The 16,187-nt window shown below is 46.0% G+C and overlaps 1 protein-coding gene across 5 annotated transcripts in view; it reads right to left on the bottom strand.

The window, feature by feature from the left end:
- ESRRG (estrogen related receptor gamma) overlaps nucleotides 1-16,187 on the bottom strand; it is an 817,641-nt gene that overhangs the window by 756,154 nt on the left and 45,300 nt on the right. For 4 of the 5 annotated variants that reach the window (XM_060246723.1, XM_060246761.1, XM_060246733.1 and 1 more), the window contains exon 1: nucleotides 810-1,028. The exons of the other annotated variant lie outside the window; for it this stretch is intronic. The gene's annotated coding sequence lies outside the window, so the exon portion shown is untranslated. Of the gene's footprint in view, nucleotides 1-809; nucleotides 1,029-16,187 lie in introns of those variants that run through there. 5 annotated transcript variants of the gene reach the window in all.

The following is a 16,187-nucleotide window of genomic DNA, read 5'->3' as shown; positions in this document are numbered from 1 at the left end:
TGAGCAGCGCCACATGGTGCTGTCCTTCTACCATCCCAGAAGCTCTTTAAACACATCGCGCTGGTCCTGGCAATCCAGAAGGCGAAGCGATAACGGTAGCAGAGGACTGCTAAAGCTGGGGTAGGAGTGCGGAACTTGTGAGCTCCGTGAAAGGGGATCTAGGAGAGGCGGGACAGGCGCGCGTACGCACAGACACATTCAGGGCAGTAGTGGCAGCAGTAAATAATAAACACAGTTACAGGACGCACCATACTGACACCAGCTTTGAAATCAAGTCCCCTCCTCCAACCCCTATTATACCCTCTTCCATACAATCAACCCTTTCTGTGGCACCCTAGGACCTTGCCCCCTGATTCTGGTTCCTCGAACACGGCCAGGTTAACTGGTCTGTGTGTGTGTCCTGCATCAATCCCTTTGCCAGAGAAGGTTGAAGAGGGCAGAAACAGGACAAAACCTCCGGGAATCGAATCTGTCAGCACACACGCACACAAATGAAACCACACTATCCATTCAAAAAATGGCAACGAGCGGGGGGGGGGGGGGGGGCGGGATCAATATTGCCTGGGTGGCTGATTAGACTGTGTGATTTCTATGAAAAGGAACTGACTTCTAAGGAAGTCAAATTGACGAGGAGGTCTGAAGGTGGGAAGGGTCGGAGGGTGGGTGGGGGGAAGAGGAGTGTAACAGAGGATCTATCAGCTGCTAGTCTTTCAAATTAAAAACAAAAATTAAAAGGAGGGGGGAAATGCCCCGATGCAATGTTAGTTTGTAGATGTGCATGATGATGTAAAGTCTAGGACTCGGTTTACCTGGTCAGGGCAGAACCGCAGGCAGGTTAATCAGGTGAGTCGTCGGGGATTGAAAAGAAGCCGAAGCCGGTTTCTTTCCTAGCAAAGTCTACAACACCATGCAGGGACATTGCAAAATCTTTACACACGCCTCCTTTAACTGGGCTTCCGCGACCTCAGCCGGAGAAAGGGGGGAGATGCCTGTCCGAGGCAGCCTGAGGCCACCTCCTCGAGCTCTTGCCCACGGATCGGCAAGCTCTCCAGCAGCACCGGGTCCATTTAAACGAGGGCTCCGCACCAGGCGAAGCAGACTGGAAGGCGGAGAAAGGTGACGGTGGGCATCCAAAGGATGCACGGGCCTCCCTGTTTCCTTGGTAGAGTCGATCCGCACTCGGTCTGACCCAGGACGTCACTCTGCCTGTCTGTTTTCTCAATGATAACTTGGCAGGAGAACGGGGAAGCTGCCAGGTTTTTTCCCCCTGAGATCATTCCTGGGTATGTGCACTTTTCTTATATGTGGCTTTTTAAAAAGACAAATTACTCAAAGATCCTTTTTTGTATAATTATGATCATTGGCTACCTACTTGGTTGTATGTACACTGATTTGAATCTGCCTGCTTGCCTCTGTGTCGGGTAGAACGTGTTGTTTCTTGCGATGCTCTTAAAGCGGCTTATGGGGCTGAGGGTGGGGGGGGGAGAGATAAAGTCTTCCCTGAAAAACATAGATACCAGTCTGCATCGATTTGTGCAAGTAATTCACCAGCGTTTATTTAGAGAACCCACCCATTTCTTATGATTTGCAGCTATCTTCCCCTCCCCCATCAACACCCAATTCCAGAGAAAGGATCCTACCAGATCCCAATGATTTTCTCATCAGCCATCTCTCATTCATCTTGATTAAATGCCATAAGGGGGTAAGTTGTTTTTTAATTACATAAATAACCATATTACAATGCTTTGACAAAAGGAAAAGTATATTAGATTTTAATTTTTCACCCCTGCTCTCCAAATTCCACTCAAATATTTTTTACATGCAGTATTTAAATATTAGTGATAATAAGGGACCCCAGAACCATGATAAATTCCAGATATAGAACATGACTCACCCAGTGTTGTTACTTACTTTGTTTTGCCACAGAAATAATGCATTTGGGTCTGTATCACAAATATAAATTAGTTCACCTTAGCACAAGACTGTGGGAATTTTCTAGAAATCCAGTTGCAAGCAGAACTTATCGCTAATGTGTTAGTTGCTGTATTAATATTTTGGTTAACTGCCAAAAAAAATCCCATTTTTTTAGGCATTACTCAATATCTACCAAAGAACTATGGCCACCATCTAGTGTTCCATCATGACATGTGTAAGGGTTTGTGCACAGTTTGTGCACAGTCCCATTGTTCAAACGTGATCAAGTTTAAACAACAGTCTTTGCATATTTTTTCCAATAAAGTTCATTTTAAATGCAAAGGAAAAAAAGTTTAAACAATGTTGTGGTGTAGTGGCCTAGCAAATGAAGTGGGAATTGTGTGGCTTAAGGAAAGCCATTCTGCCACAAGCCCTAGTCTGCATTGTAATATAGGCCTACCTCAAATGACTGTAGGGGGAATTACAATAACATAATGCTTGGAAAACTGAAAGGCAAAGTATTACTATTATGAAGGGGACTGGGTACTGATCTGATGTTCTTACCAAAGCCTCCACTTCATATATGGTTCTTGCTTGCATTTCTCCAATATACTTTCTGCATACTTTTGTCTTTATTGTCTTTGTCACTCTGTCATAATGTGATCAGTCCATCATAGTATGACAACATGACCAACAGAGTGCAAGACTATCATCCTGGAGACTTGGGTCTGACTCTTCATTGTTATGGAAATTTACTAGTTGATCTTGGGCCAAGTTGTTCTCTTTCAATCTAACTTACCTCAAAGGGCTGTTGTTGTTAAGATAAAATCAGTGTTGTAAGCTCTTTGCATCCTTATTGAGGAGAAAAGTGGAGTATAAGTAATAATGAATGGTTTCAACAAGAACCAAGTACATTGATCTCAAGTTTGGGAAAATACAGAATAGTGGCTGTGACCACAGTACATCTCATAAATGTGCCTGAACTTTCAAAGAAAAGGCCACCACAACAAATGGGAATGCAGGGCCTGTAAAACAGAGCTTTTCTGCCAGACCTTTGGCTGAGGTGGCAGGTATCCAATAAAAACTTGGCTTCCTCTGTAAAAGCTCACCATCTTCATGTTGCCTAGACTAAGATTATGCAGAGATCGATGGTATCAGATGGAAATCTTTGCACATGGACAAATATTTTAATCTATGCTATTTTTAACTGCTTTACATCTTATGTACTGAAATTTTTGATATGTTAGACTTTGTTTTTGTGATCCACCCTGAGCCCACTTGTAGGGAGGGTGGAATATAAATTTAAATAACTAAATAAGATGGCTCCACCACATAACCATCGTCAAAATGATGATAATGCAGCACACATTACAATTGTCATGCCTCTTACCTATCACATACAAAAATATGTCTGCTATGGAACTTTGCTACCACACTGTGAGCCTGTACACCCCCCCCCCCAAATGACCACCAGAAATGTGCAATGAAGGTATCATGAGTCATAATGTAATGGCAGGACTCCGTCCAGTAAATGCTCTTATAAGCAGGCAGAGAAGCCATTCTCAGCAGTATCCCTGTGACAATAGTAATGTGCACTCTAGCCCTGAGCATTGAGTGCCAAATGTTCTTTTCAAGTTGTTGCTAAGTCCCATTAGGGAGGGAGAAAAAGCCTGAAATTTCTCTTATAGTGAATGACATGCCTCTTGCAAGGTACTCTCACACAATCCAATTAATGTACCATAAACTGCCAGTGATGGTTGTGCTGGTCATAGGTACCTGAAAAACCCCAAAGGAAGGTTGTAGGATAGCACATTGATAGATCGTTTTCTTGTTTTAACTGTTGTAAACTATTTAATATATTTTAATATTCATTAATCTTATTGTTAGAATTTTATGTTGTGAGCCGCCCTGAGCCGCCTCAGTGGGGAGGGCGGGATATAAATCGAATAAAATGAAAATGAAAAAACAGAGTTGTGAGCTGCCATTTATCCTAGAATGTATCAGATCCATAATATGTGACAAATTCTCCTTGTTTTAGAACAGCTCAGCTCCTGTTAGAACCATGTAGAAGCAGTATCAAAATTATTTTTATGAGCTGAAGGGGGGAGTTAAAATGTTACAAGTCTCAGAAATAACCAGATGAATCAGGACTCCAGTAGCCTTCTTATAATTATGCTTTTCTCGACTGCCTGTTATAAAGCTTTCCAAATTATATAGGTTCAGCCATTCTTACTAAGTCAGAAACTGGCTTTATAAACAATGGAATAAAATGAAAAGAAAAGAAACAGCTAATTCCTAAGAATATGTGTGGCACAGTGTTAAGTTTTGAAATTGCAGCGTACCCTGGATAAGGAAAAAAAGCAGATGGGTGCAAAGGAACTAAAACCAGTGTTTGTCAAACTAACCTTGTAGAAAGTGCCATCAAGTCACAGCAGACTTACAGTGACCCCTGTAAGGTTTTCAAGGCAAGAGACATTCAGAGGTGGTTTGGCACTGCCTGCCTCTACATTAGGGTTGCCAGGTCTGTGTTGGAAAATACCTGGAGACTTTGGGGGTGGATCTGGGAGAGGCTGGGTTTGGGGAGGGGACGGACCTCAGCATAGTACAGTGCCACAGAGTCATCCTTCAAAGCAGCCATTTTCTCCAGGGGAGCTGATCTCTGTCAGCTGGAGATCAGTTGTGAAAGTGGGAGATCTCCAGGCTCTACCTGGAGGCTGGCAACCTTACTCCACATCAAGACTGTGGTATTCCTTAGAGGTCTTCCATCCAAATATTAGCAGAGGCTGAACTTGCTTAGTTTCCATGATCTGGCAAGATTGGGCTAGCAGGTCAGAGCTCAAATAACTAGCACAAAACTGACATAGACAACCTTATTTTTTAAAAAACAGCTCTGTCTATAACCATCTGTAATTATAACAGATACATCCTTTTTGACAATGGCCCCTTCAAACAACCTTTGTAATCCATTTTAGTAGCCAGTTGCTAACAGATTTTTTGTGTCATTTCGAACACAAGCATTTTAGCAACCAGCTGCTAACAGATTTTATTTAACTTTTCATACAAGCATGTGGTTGGCAAAGCACAGTTGAGCTGTTTTTGAGGTAAACTGCTTCTTCCATTTTCGCCTCTTCTTTGTGCTTCTGAATTGCCATAGTCTGCTGTTTAAAATGTCTGCAGTGCTTCCAATAGTGCTGTCCTTTTTTGCTGCATAGCCCTTCTTGCAGGTTTTTAAAAATCATTCTAAGTCAGGCACTATAGCGCTAGACCAAAATAGCAGGACCATTGAAATGCCTTGTAGTTATTTTGTCTAGTGCTACAGCACTTAAGTAAGAACAATTTTTTAAAAAGAAAGGCCATGTGGGGAGGAAAGGCAGGAATGAAAAAGCAGCGTTGTTTGAAATGGCAATACAGCTTCAGAGATGGCTCATTAATGGAAGGAAATTCACTGTATAAAACCCCCAACCCTGTATTGCTTTATTTGGAACTGGGCCAATAATGGATAACATCCAGTTCAGGATGATAATGTGAAAGGGGCCAATATGTTTAAACTTTCCAAGTATCCTTCAAAGTTCCAAACATTTTATCTGCAAAAGTAATAATCAAATATTTATATGTTAATATAGATGTTAATATAGATGGTGTTAGGTAGAGTTCAGTTTGGCAACAGTGTAGGAATAAGTTTGCAATGGAGGCAGTTTGCCCAGATGGAATATATATGCCTACTATTGTTTTAAATTTCATTTCATAGCCTGATTTTCAAAGCCCTCCACCAGAAGAAATCCAAGATAAAAGTAGCTTATCTGTATAATATACTGTGCATAGCAGCAAAGCATACTAGAAAGAACAGGAAAGTATATTACATAATATTATATACACAAGAAGTATGAATGAGCCAGAAATACTGAAAGAAATGCAACTTTTGCAACCTGGCAGCTTTTACCTTGCAATAACTTCCTCATACTGAGCCAAAGAACCTTCATATATTATCAACCTATTTGGATTTATATGCAAGACTGAGCAAATTAATGTAAAAAGTAATATTATGTCTACAACCTTATGTACTGAGAACAATGGGAGTTAATTATTCATCACAAGTGAGTATGTTGAGCAGAATCCAAGTGGGGGTGGGGAATGAGCAGGCATTGCTGGGGCTCTGTGATATAAGAAGTCTTGAAGCTCCCCCAGCCCACTGTGGGCTATTAATGGGGTTCTCCCCCCACCCACGAAAAAACCAGGTTTTTTTTTTTCTTGCATGATCCATAAGATTGTATGAGCTAAAACTGTGAATTACTAGTTTTGGCCTGAAGAAATGACGCTTGGGTCCTAATGTTGAGGATTGCAACCAAATGCTGTCATCGTAATAACTGTATGAAGAATACTGCAGATTTATACCCTGCCCTTCTCTCTGAATCAGAGTCTCAGAGTGGCTTACAATCTCCTTCCCCCACAACAGACACCCCATGAGGTGGGTGGGGCTGAGAGAGCTCTCCCAGAAGCTGCCCTTTCAAGGACAACTCCTATAAAGAGCTATGGCTAACCCAAGGCCATTCTAGCAGGTGCAAGCGGAGGAGTGGGAAATCAAATCCAGTTCTCCCAGATAAGAGTTCACGCACCTAACCACTATACCAAACTGGCTCTCTTATGCTTATGATTAAGTGGAGCAATGCACCTACCACTCTCAAAAACAGCAAGTTCAGTATTACATTGTTCTGAAATTTCCATAAAGAGCTTTGGTAAAGAACGTGAGCTCGTAGTTCTAGGGGGGGGGGGAATGTTCTGCTGAGAACATTAAATTCTTTGGCTATACCTAAGAAATATGTTTGATTATAGTGTGCACAGGTTGGTACCAGAAATAAGCCAAAAAAATTGCAGGTAGTTCATATATGCAGTGGCTGTGCCAAATACTCTCTATACAGCTGTTCTGTACTTCACTTTGCCCAATACATGTAGAAATGGCTCCATATGACTTGTAGAAAGTAAATGTATCTTGGTTCTAAACCAGTGCTTGAGGTTGCTGTCAGGTGCCTAAGGGAGAACACACTAAAACTGATTCCAGACAAGACAGAGATAATGATGGTCGGAAAGGCTGATATTTTAGAGAGATTGAATCCACTTGTCCTAGATTGAGTGGAGGTGACTTTTTCAGAGCAAGTTAAGAGCTTAGAGGTGCTCATGGATCTTGTTCTTTGAAAAGCAGGTCAGGATAGTGGCCAGGAGTGCCTTTCATCAATTGCATCTGGTTTACCACTTCTCTTGTTACCTTGACTCAGCTGATCTGGCCATGATCTCTGCAGCCTCACAGTTGCATTACAGCAGCATGTTCTACAGAGATCTGGTCTTGAAGACAACCCCAAAACTATGACTGGTCCAGAATGTGGCAGCCTGACTATTGTCAGAGGCTAGTCACTGGGAACATATGTTGCCCATTTTGAAACAGCTGCAATGGCTGCCAGTCTGTTTCCAAGTTCAGTTGATGCTGCTTATGATCTTTAAAGCCCTTCACAACCAGGAACCTACATACTGCGTTGTAGGAAGGGCAGGATATAAATCCAATAAAATAAATAAATACTTGAAGGGCTTTAAAGATCATATGCAGCACAAATTCACAACCAGGGACCTACATACTCCCCTGTCTCTGTGCACCAATCATAGTCTTCAGGTAGCCATCTACTGACTATCCCTCCACTTTGGGTGGCTTGCCTGGTATCAACCAGACCTGGGCCTTCTCCTTCATGGCTTTTGCTCTGTGGAATAGCATCCCAGAAAATGTGAAGGGAGTCCCTCAGTTATCTTCAGGAGGTGCTGCAAGCATTGGTTGTTTGTCAGGATTTTTGTCAGGGTTTAAATGGCAGGCATCTTTCTAGGGGAAGAGAGAGGGAGAGATGTGAGGTTTGTTATGCTATTTCAGTTTTAATAGGAAGTGTTTTAAAACTATTTTCGTAAGCTGCCTTGAACCACAAGGAAAGGCTTGTGCGTTTGACAAGGAAAGGCAGATAAAATGTTTTAATAAATATATATACATGGGACTACAACAGTTCCCATGATCTTGATACCAAAACAGTGGAAATTGCTCCAATCCTGTGGGCAGTTATGCCCCACTGCAACAGCTATGCTCATTTGAGCAGTCTGCTGAGGTGCCACCCTGCAAATGGACAAAATCAGCAGCTGCTTGAAGGATTCCAGCAGCAATACTGGGATCTATTCCCAATTTTCACTGCCAGAACAGTACCAGCTATTGTGGTGCTATGCTAGTAATTGCCCTCTGCCTCTATGCTGTTTTTTTTTAAATGATATTTCCAGTTTGATTTTAACACTGAAATAATAGTAATCAAAAGCTTATTTCAAATAACTAGATTTTCTTATCTACTAAAGTCCATGTGAGTTCTGCCATCAATATTAATATGTGCAGTACCGTACTTCACCTTTAACAACAAGAATATCCAGGTGCTAACTCTGCAGAAAAAAATGAGAAAGTGTTTGCATCTTCAAAGGTATAAAGGAACTGTGATCATGTCATGCTACTGGAAAGGGCTTTACTAGAGTGTTGTGTCTTGCAATTTGGTCCCTGAAGGCACAACACAGCGTGCATGTGCGCAGAGGTGACCAGTGGGAGACTGCAGGTCGCCGGACGTAAGAACAAAAATACACTCCGCCTATGAAGATCTGTGGCGGGAAGTTTAACTGGCCAGGATTGGACCTGGCCAGGTAAGAGGGTTGTTCCAGGATATGTATATAATTGGGGACCCGGCCCCGCCATCTTCTCTTTGTGATGTACTCACAAATAGAGCTTGTTGCCTTCTACAAGTCTAGTAACTCACTACATTACACTGGTGATGAGGATGGGATGCTAGCCAGGTAGTTTCCCCCATCGGGAAATCGCCGACCTGGCCGGAGACAAAGAAGGCACACCGCCCAGAGAGGCAGAAGCACCTGCCGCCACCATGGCAACCTCGAGTGGGATGACGGGCCACATCGCAGAGTTCAACCCCACCAAACCCGACAGGTGGGAGACCTATGCAGAGCGTGTCGACTGCTACCTACGGGCGAACATGATTACGGATGACAGCCGGAAGCGAGATGTGCTCCTGAGTGTCTGCGGGGATGCCACATTCAAGATTGCCAAAGATCTCTCAGCCCCCGCGAAGGTCACTGCGAAAACGTACGAGGAGGTAGTCAAACTCCTGACCAGGCATTTCTCGCCCCAGCCATCCATCATCGCCCGCCGATTCCTGTTTCACAAGAGAGATCAAGGGGCAGGAGAGACGGCCGCCATCTACCTGGCGGCTCTCCGCCAAATCCCGGGGAACTGCAGCTTCGACAAGCTGGAGGAACCCCTGAGGGATCGATTTGCCTGGGGCCTCCGGGACGAAAGGCTACAGCAAAAGCTTTTTGCAAAGTATGAGCTGACCCTCCAACTCGCCTTCAGTGAAGCCACTGCATTCGAGAGAGCTGCCAAGGCTCACTCCAGCCCTTGAGCGGAAGCTGTCCACCATGAGAAGATGGTGACGGGTGACCCCGAGGAGGAAGAGGCACATCAGTTCCGCCACCAATCAGGAAATGGGCCGAGATCTTTCACCCAGCCACGAGCTACAGAGAGGCCCGCCAGCACAAAGTGCACCAGCTGTGGTGACTGACATGAGCGATGGGACTGCCCCATTGCAACGTTAATTGTAGGAACTGCAGAAAAGTGGGCCACATCGCACGCACTTGCAGGGCTAAGACCAATCACAGGCGCCAGTCCAGTCACCATGACTTGACTGATGCTCACATGACCAGCATCCATGTAATGAATTTGCCCCTAGCCACCCCTGATAAGGTCAAGGTGTTGGTCCAAATTGAGGGTGCTCCCTGCCTAATGGAGCTGGACTTAGGATCCTCCATCTCCATAATCTCAGAGGAGTCCCTAAGAAAACTCTGCCCCCACGGCTGGCCCTGGTTGCAGCCTGCTGATTTCATACTGCGAGACTTCCAGAAAAACCCTGTACGGATTTTGGGATGGGACACTGTAAGGGTAGAGTTCAAGAACTTTAAGGGTGCACTGGACATACTCGTGGTCAAGCAACAGCTCACCACATTACTGGGGCTGGCCTGGTTTAGACCTCTGGGCATACAAATAGTCGGGGTGCAGCAGATACAAACGCACAATTTTGAAAATGTGTACCGGGAATTCCGTATTTGATGAGACCCTGGCATGCTACAAGGGGCCTCCCATCACCTTACAGCTTGACCCCCATGTGAGACCAATAAAGCTGAAGGCCAGGCGAGTTCTGTTCGCTCTTAAACCAAAAATTGAAGAAGAGTTGGACCGCTTCATGGACCAGGGAGTGCTAGAGCTGGTATCCTACGCTGCATGAGAGACCCCCATAGTTACTCCAGTGAAGCCAAATGGGGACGTGTGCATATGCGCAGACTATAAATGCACAATAAATGAAGTGCTCCAGGACAACCCATACCCCGTCCAAGTGATCAGCCATGTCCTCGCATCCTTAGCCGGCTCTAAGGTTTTTGGGAAGCTGGACCTGGCCCAAGCATACCAGCAGCTCCCAGTGGACACCAAGACAGCTGAGGCTCAAACAATAGTGATGCACAGGGGAGCTTTCAGGGTGTGGTGATTACAATTTGGGGTTAGTGTGGCTCCAGGAATCTTTCAGAGCATAATGGACTCTCTCCTCAAAGGGATTCCCGGAGTACAACCTTTTTTTGATGACGTTTTGATCGCAGCCCTGGGCGCCGAGGAGTTCAGCTGCCGTCTGCGAGAGGTACTCCGCCGCTTCCAGAAGGTGGGACTTAAGGTGAAGCGGGAGAAGTGCTGTCTCGGGGTGCCAAGGGTGGAGTTCTTGGGGTTTGCAGTGGACGCTGCGGGAATACACCCGACGGCCGACAAGACCAGGGTGATAGTCCACGCCCCGGACCCCACGTGCAAGGTGGAGTTACAAAGTTTCTTGGGGCTCTTGAACTTTTATCATTCCTTCTTGCCCCACAAAGCTGCCCTCGCTGAACCCCTACATAGGCTCCTCGATAAACACGCCCTGTGGGTCTGGGGTAAAAAGCAGGCCGCCGCTTTTCAGGCGGTCAGGGACATCCTGGTTTCCAATGCTGTGCTCCACCATTTTGATGAGTCCTTTCCAGTAATTCTGGCCTGTGATGCTTCCCCATATGGGGTGGGCGCCATCCTGGGGCACCAACTTCCAAACGGGAGGGAAGTCCCCGTGGCCTATTACTCTAGGACCTTGACCCCCACAGAGCGAAACTATGCCCAAATAGACAAGGAGGTGTTGGCAATCGTGGTGGGCGTGTACAAATTCAATGACTACCTGTACAGCAGGCATTTCACAATTGCCACAGACCACAAGCAGCTGCTGGGCCTCCTCACCCTGGACTGCCAGACACCACAAATCCTGTCACAGTGCATCCTGAGGTGGAACCAGTTCCTCAACTTGTATGCATATAAACTAGTCCACCACCCCGGCAAAGCAACGGGACATACCGACACCCTCAGATGCCTTCTGCTGCCCTCGATGGACCCCGACCTGGTCTCTGCCCACCACGTGATGCTACTGGAGACTCTACCGAAGAGGTCCCTCCACGCCGCTGAGGTAGCTCGGGCCAAGGGCAGAGACCACATCCTTGCATGCGTTTTGGACTGGGTGGGAAGGGGGTGGCCCACGGGCAAACTGGCTGATTTCAGGGCATTTGCATCCTGCCGGGAAGAACTGTCCATACACAAGGGGTGCATTCTCTGGGGTACCAGGGTGGTGGTTCCCCCCCCCCCCCACTTTGGAAGCAAGTGCTCGAAGCCTTGCACAAGATGCACTCGGGGATAGTGCGTATGAAGGCCCTGGCACGCAGTTATGTATGGTGGCCGGGGATGGACAAAGAGATAGATGGGTGGATTAGAAGGTGCCAACCTTGCCAAAAGTCCTGGCCAGATCCGCCCAGCACCCCCGTTCACCGCTGGGAGTCCAATCGTGTGCCGTGGTCCCGGCTACACCTAAACTTCGCGGAGCCATACCAGGGCCAAATATTCTTTATCCTGGTGGATGCCTACATGAAGTGGTTGGAGGTGATTCCCATAGCTTCAACCTCCACCGCGGCCACGGTCAGAGCCCTACAGAGGGTCTTTTGCACCCACGGGATCCCTGAGACCATAGTCACGGACAACGGGATGGCTTTTACCTCCCGGGACTTCCAAGAGTTCCTGAATAGGTACCTCATCCAGCACATACAGTCTGCTCCCTTCCATCCAGCCACCAACAGCCAAGCAGAATGCATGGTGTGCACCACAAAGGAGGCCCTGGGTTGCATAGTAGAGGGGGATTGGGACCACCACCTGGCAGCCTTCCTATTTGGGAACCGAATCACCCCCAACCCAGTCACCGGTTTAAGTCCTGCAGAGCTGCTCATAGGGAGGAAGTTGACCACTAGGCTAGATAGGTTTCATCCAGACCGGGCCCCGGACCTCCGTAGCTCCCCTGAGACAAGGGAAACCGCTAGGGGATTCTTTCCAGGGGATCCAGTCTACACAAAGAACTTTGCAAGCGGGCCGGAGTGGTTACCAGCCCGAGTGCTGTGGGTCACTGGGTCCTGCTCTTGCAAGGTCTCATCAGAGGAGGGCAAGATCCTTAGGAGGCATAGATCAGCTGCGCTGCCACACCTTGCCAAAAGAACAGGCAGAGACCAGCGGAGTGGGTAGCAGGGTAATAGCCATAATGCCACCAGAAGCCACCCAGCCAGTGCCGGCCTCGCTGGCTCTGCGGGCGGAGGAGCCCAGCAGCGGCTGGAGCAACCCCTCCCCAGTGGGGGTGCAAGGAGAGGCCCCAGAGCGGTTGCAGGCACCAGACAGCACTCTTCTGGCTTTACCCCACAACAAGGAACCAGTGGCCCCTGCAGCCACAGCAGCCGCTCCAGTTCCCCAGATAAAACCGAGGAGGTTGAGCAGGAAATGAAGGGCACCGACTTACTTGAAAGACTATGTTTCTTGAACTAGGGGGGGAGGAGTGTTGTGTCTTGCAATTCAGTCCCTGAAGGCACAACACAGCGTGCACAGAGGTGACCAGTGGGAGACCGCAGGTCGCCAGACGTAAGGACGAAAATACACTCCACCTATGAAGATCTGTGGCGGGAAGTTTAACTGGCCAGGATTGGACCTGGCCAGGTAAGAGGGTTGTTCCGGGATATGTATATAATCGGGGATCCAACCCCGCCATCTTCTTTTTGTGATGTACTCGCCAATAAAGCATGTTGCCTTCTTCAAGTCTAGTAACTCAGTACATTACATAGAGAAAGTGGATTAAACTGCACATGCTTAATTTTGTTTGCTGCAAATCTGACTGAAAAAATTTTCCTGAACTTTTAGTACTTAAAGGATCAGTTGCTGGAGGTCAAGTACATGGAAGTATTTGGGGTCAAATCTGGCCTCCAAAGAGGAATAAGACTAATGAAATATAGAAGTATGAGATATGATTCTGATTGGCTTGCACTGTTATAAACCAGACAGAACACAGTTGAAATCTAAGTACTACTACCAGTGCAAAAATGGGTTACAGCAAGACCCACATCCAGCGAATGCAGCATAACTTTAACGTTTTATAGGAACATTGCAAAAATTAAAATCTGACTTGGTGTAAAAAAAAAAAGGTCCCTGTGATTTAAAGAATAGAAACTTTACTAAAAGCATACTGACTTGTTTTATGCAGCAAAATCATTTGCTGGTTTTTCTTCTTGTGGCTGGCTCTTACCTCTGACTCCCCCCTTCCTGGCCTTGTTTGTTCCCACCCCATTACGTACTGCAAATGGTTCTCATCAATAATCAAGACAGGAGAGGCAAAAAACAATGTGACTGAAGTGCAGCAGCTCAGGGGCTCAACACAAAACAGCGCTTACAAGATTGCCATCCTCCTATCAAATCAATTTACTTCCCAGATAGCTGACTAATTGCCCAGGTGGCATCACAGGGAGCCAGTGGGCACACTTGGGGACTGGACTTGTGCTGCATGTGGACCCAGCTGCCAGGAGATGGAGATGGCACAAGTGCAGCATGAGCAGCCCCATCACTCACCAGGGCTAATGAGTAGAGCAGACATATGTGGGAACACACAGCCTCCAGTGGGTGAACAGGCAGCAGCATGGTCAATCACAAGACAGGTGAAGGGGAATGCTGGTGCTTTATTTCAGGCCTCATGTTGGGTGCAGGCCTCGCAGTGGGTGGAAGTGAAACAGGAATGGGGAAAAGATCCGTTGCAGCTAACAGTGGAAAGGGGAGTCAGGAATGTAGGCAGGATGTGGCCTAGGGCTGTACTACCACCACCCAAAATCTCCATCCCAAAATTGGCAACCCTTGTCCTCACCAAAAATATGCTGAACTTTGAAAAGTGGGAGGTGGACACCCTGACAGACTAATGCAATTGAATGCTTAAGATCAAATTTTCCAACTGCAGTTTGCAAATTTCCTGGCAGGGGGAGGAATTTGGAAACAGGAGGGAGCTCAGTGGAGATGTGGTGCCATTGATTCTTTCCTCCCGTGTTGCCATTTCCCTCAGGGGGAGGCAATCTTTGTCATCTGATGATCAGTTATAATTCTTTGAGAACTCCAGGCTCCACCTGGAGGTTTGCAACCCTTGCTAGAATACTTTGAGGTGCTGCTGGTCTTTAGGATGCTACTTAAGGTGCTACTGTGCACTATAAAAATGTTATGGTAATAATTATAAAAAAGTTATGGTAATAATCTAAAAACTAATTTATGCAATAGTCAAATCAGGTTTAAGAACATAAAAACATAAGAGAAGCCATGTTGGATCAGGCCAATGGCCCAGCCAGTCCAACACTCTGTGTCACACAGTGGCCAATATATGTGTGTGTGTGTATACACACACACACACACACACACACACACACACATATATATATATATATATATACACTGTGGCTAATAGCTATTGATGGACCTCTGCTCCATATTTTTATCCAATCCCCTCTTAAAGATGGCTATGCTTGTAGCCACCACCACCTCCTGTGGCAGTGAATTCCATATGTTAATTACCCTTTGGGTGAAGAAGTACTTTCTTTTATCTGTTTTAACCTGACTGCTCAGCAATTTCATTGAATGTCCACGAGTTCTAGTTTTGTGAGAAAGGGAGAAAAGGACTTTTTTTCTCTACTTTCTCCTTCCCATGCATAATCTTGTAAACTTCTATCATGTCACCTCGCAGTCGACGTTTCTCCAAGCTAAAGAGCCCCAAGCGTTTTAACATTTCTTCATAGGGAAAGTGTTCAAAACCTTTAATCATTCTCGTTGCCCTTTTCTGCACTTTTTCCAATGCTATAATATCCTTTTTGAGGTGACCAGAATTGGACACAGTATTCCAAATGAGACCGCGGCATTGATTTATACAGGGACATTATGATACTGCCTGATTTGCTTTCAATTCCCTTCCTAATAATTCCCAGCATGGTGTTGGCCTTTTTTATTGCAATCGCACACTGTCTTGACATTTTCAGTGAGTTCTCTACCACGACCCCAAGATCTCTCTCTTGGTCAGTCTCTGCCAGTTCACACCCCATCAACTTGTATTTGTAGCTGGGATTTTTGGCCCCAACGTACATTACTTTGCATTTGGCCACATTGAACCTCATCGGCCACGTTGACGCCCACTCACCCAGCCTCAACAGATCCCTTTGGAGTGCCTCACAATCCTCGCTGGTTCTCACCACCCTGAACAATTTAGTGTCATCTGCAAACTTCGCCGCTTCACTGCTTACTCCCAACTCCATTAATGAACAAGTTAAAGAGCATGGGACCCAGTACTGAGCCCTGTGGCACCCCACTGCTTACCGTCCTCCACCTTGAAGACTGCCCATTTATACTCACTCTCTGCTTCCTATTAATTAGCCAGTTTTTGATCCACAAGGGGACCTGTCCTTTTACTCCATGACTCTTGAGCTTTCTAAGGAGCCTTTGATGAGGAACTTTATCAAAAGCTTTCTGGAAGTCAAGGTAAACAACATCTATTGGGTCCCCTTTGTCTACATGTTTGTTCACGCCCTCAAAGAACTGTAACAGGTTAGTGAGGCAAGACCTTCCCTTACAGAACCCATGCTGAGTATTCCTCAATAACTTGTGTTCATCAATGTGCCTACTCATTCTGTCCTTGATAATGCTTTCTACCAACTTTCCCAGTATTGAAGTCAGACTGACTGGCTTGTAATTTCCTGGATCTTCTCTGAAACTTTTTATAAAGATGGGGGTGACATTTGCTACCTTCCATTCCTCAGGA

The sequence above is a fragment of the Heteronotia binoei genome, chromosome 1 (genome assembly GCF_032191835.1).
Source record: "Heteronotia binoei isolate CCM8104 ecotype False Entrance Well chromosome 1, APGP_CSIRO_Hbin_v1, whole genome shotgun sequence".
Classification (NCBI taxonomy): Eukaryota; Metazoa; Chordata; class Lepidosauria; order Squamata; family Gekkonidae; genus Heteronotia; species Heteronotia binoei.
Note: the sequence above shows the minus strand (reverse complement) of the source record. Positions and strands in the feature narration are given on the sequence as shown.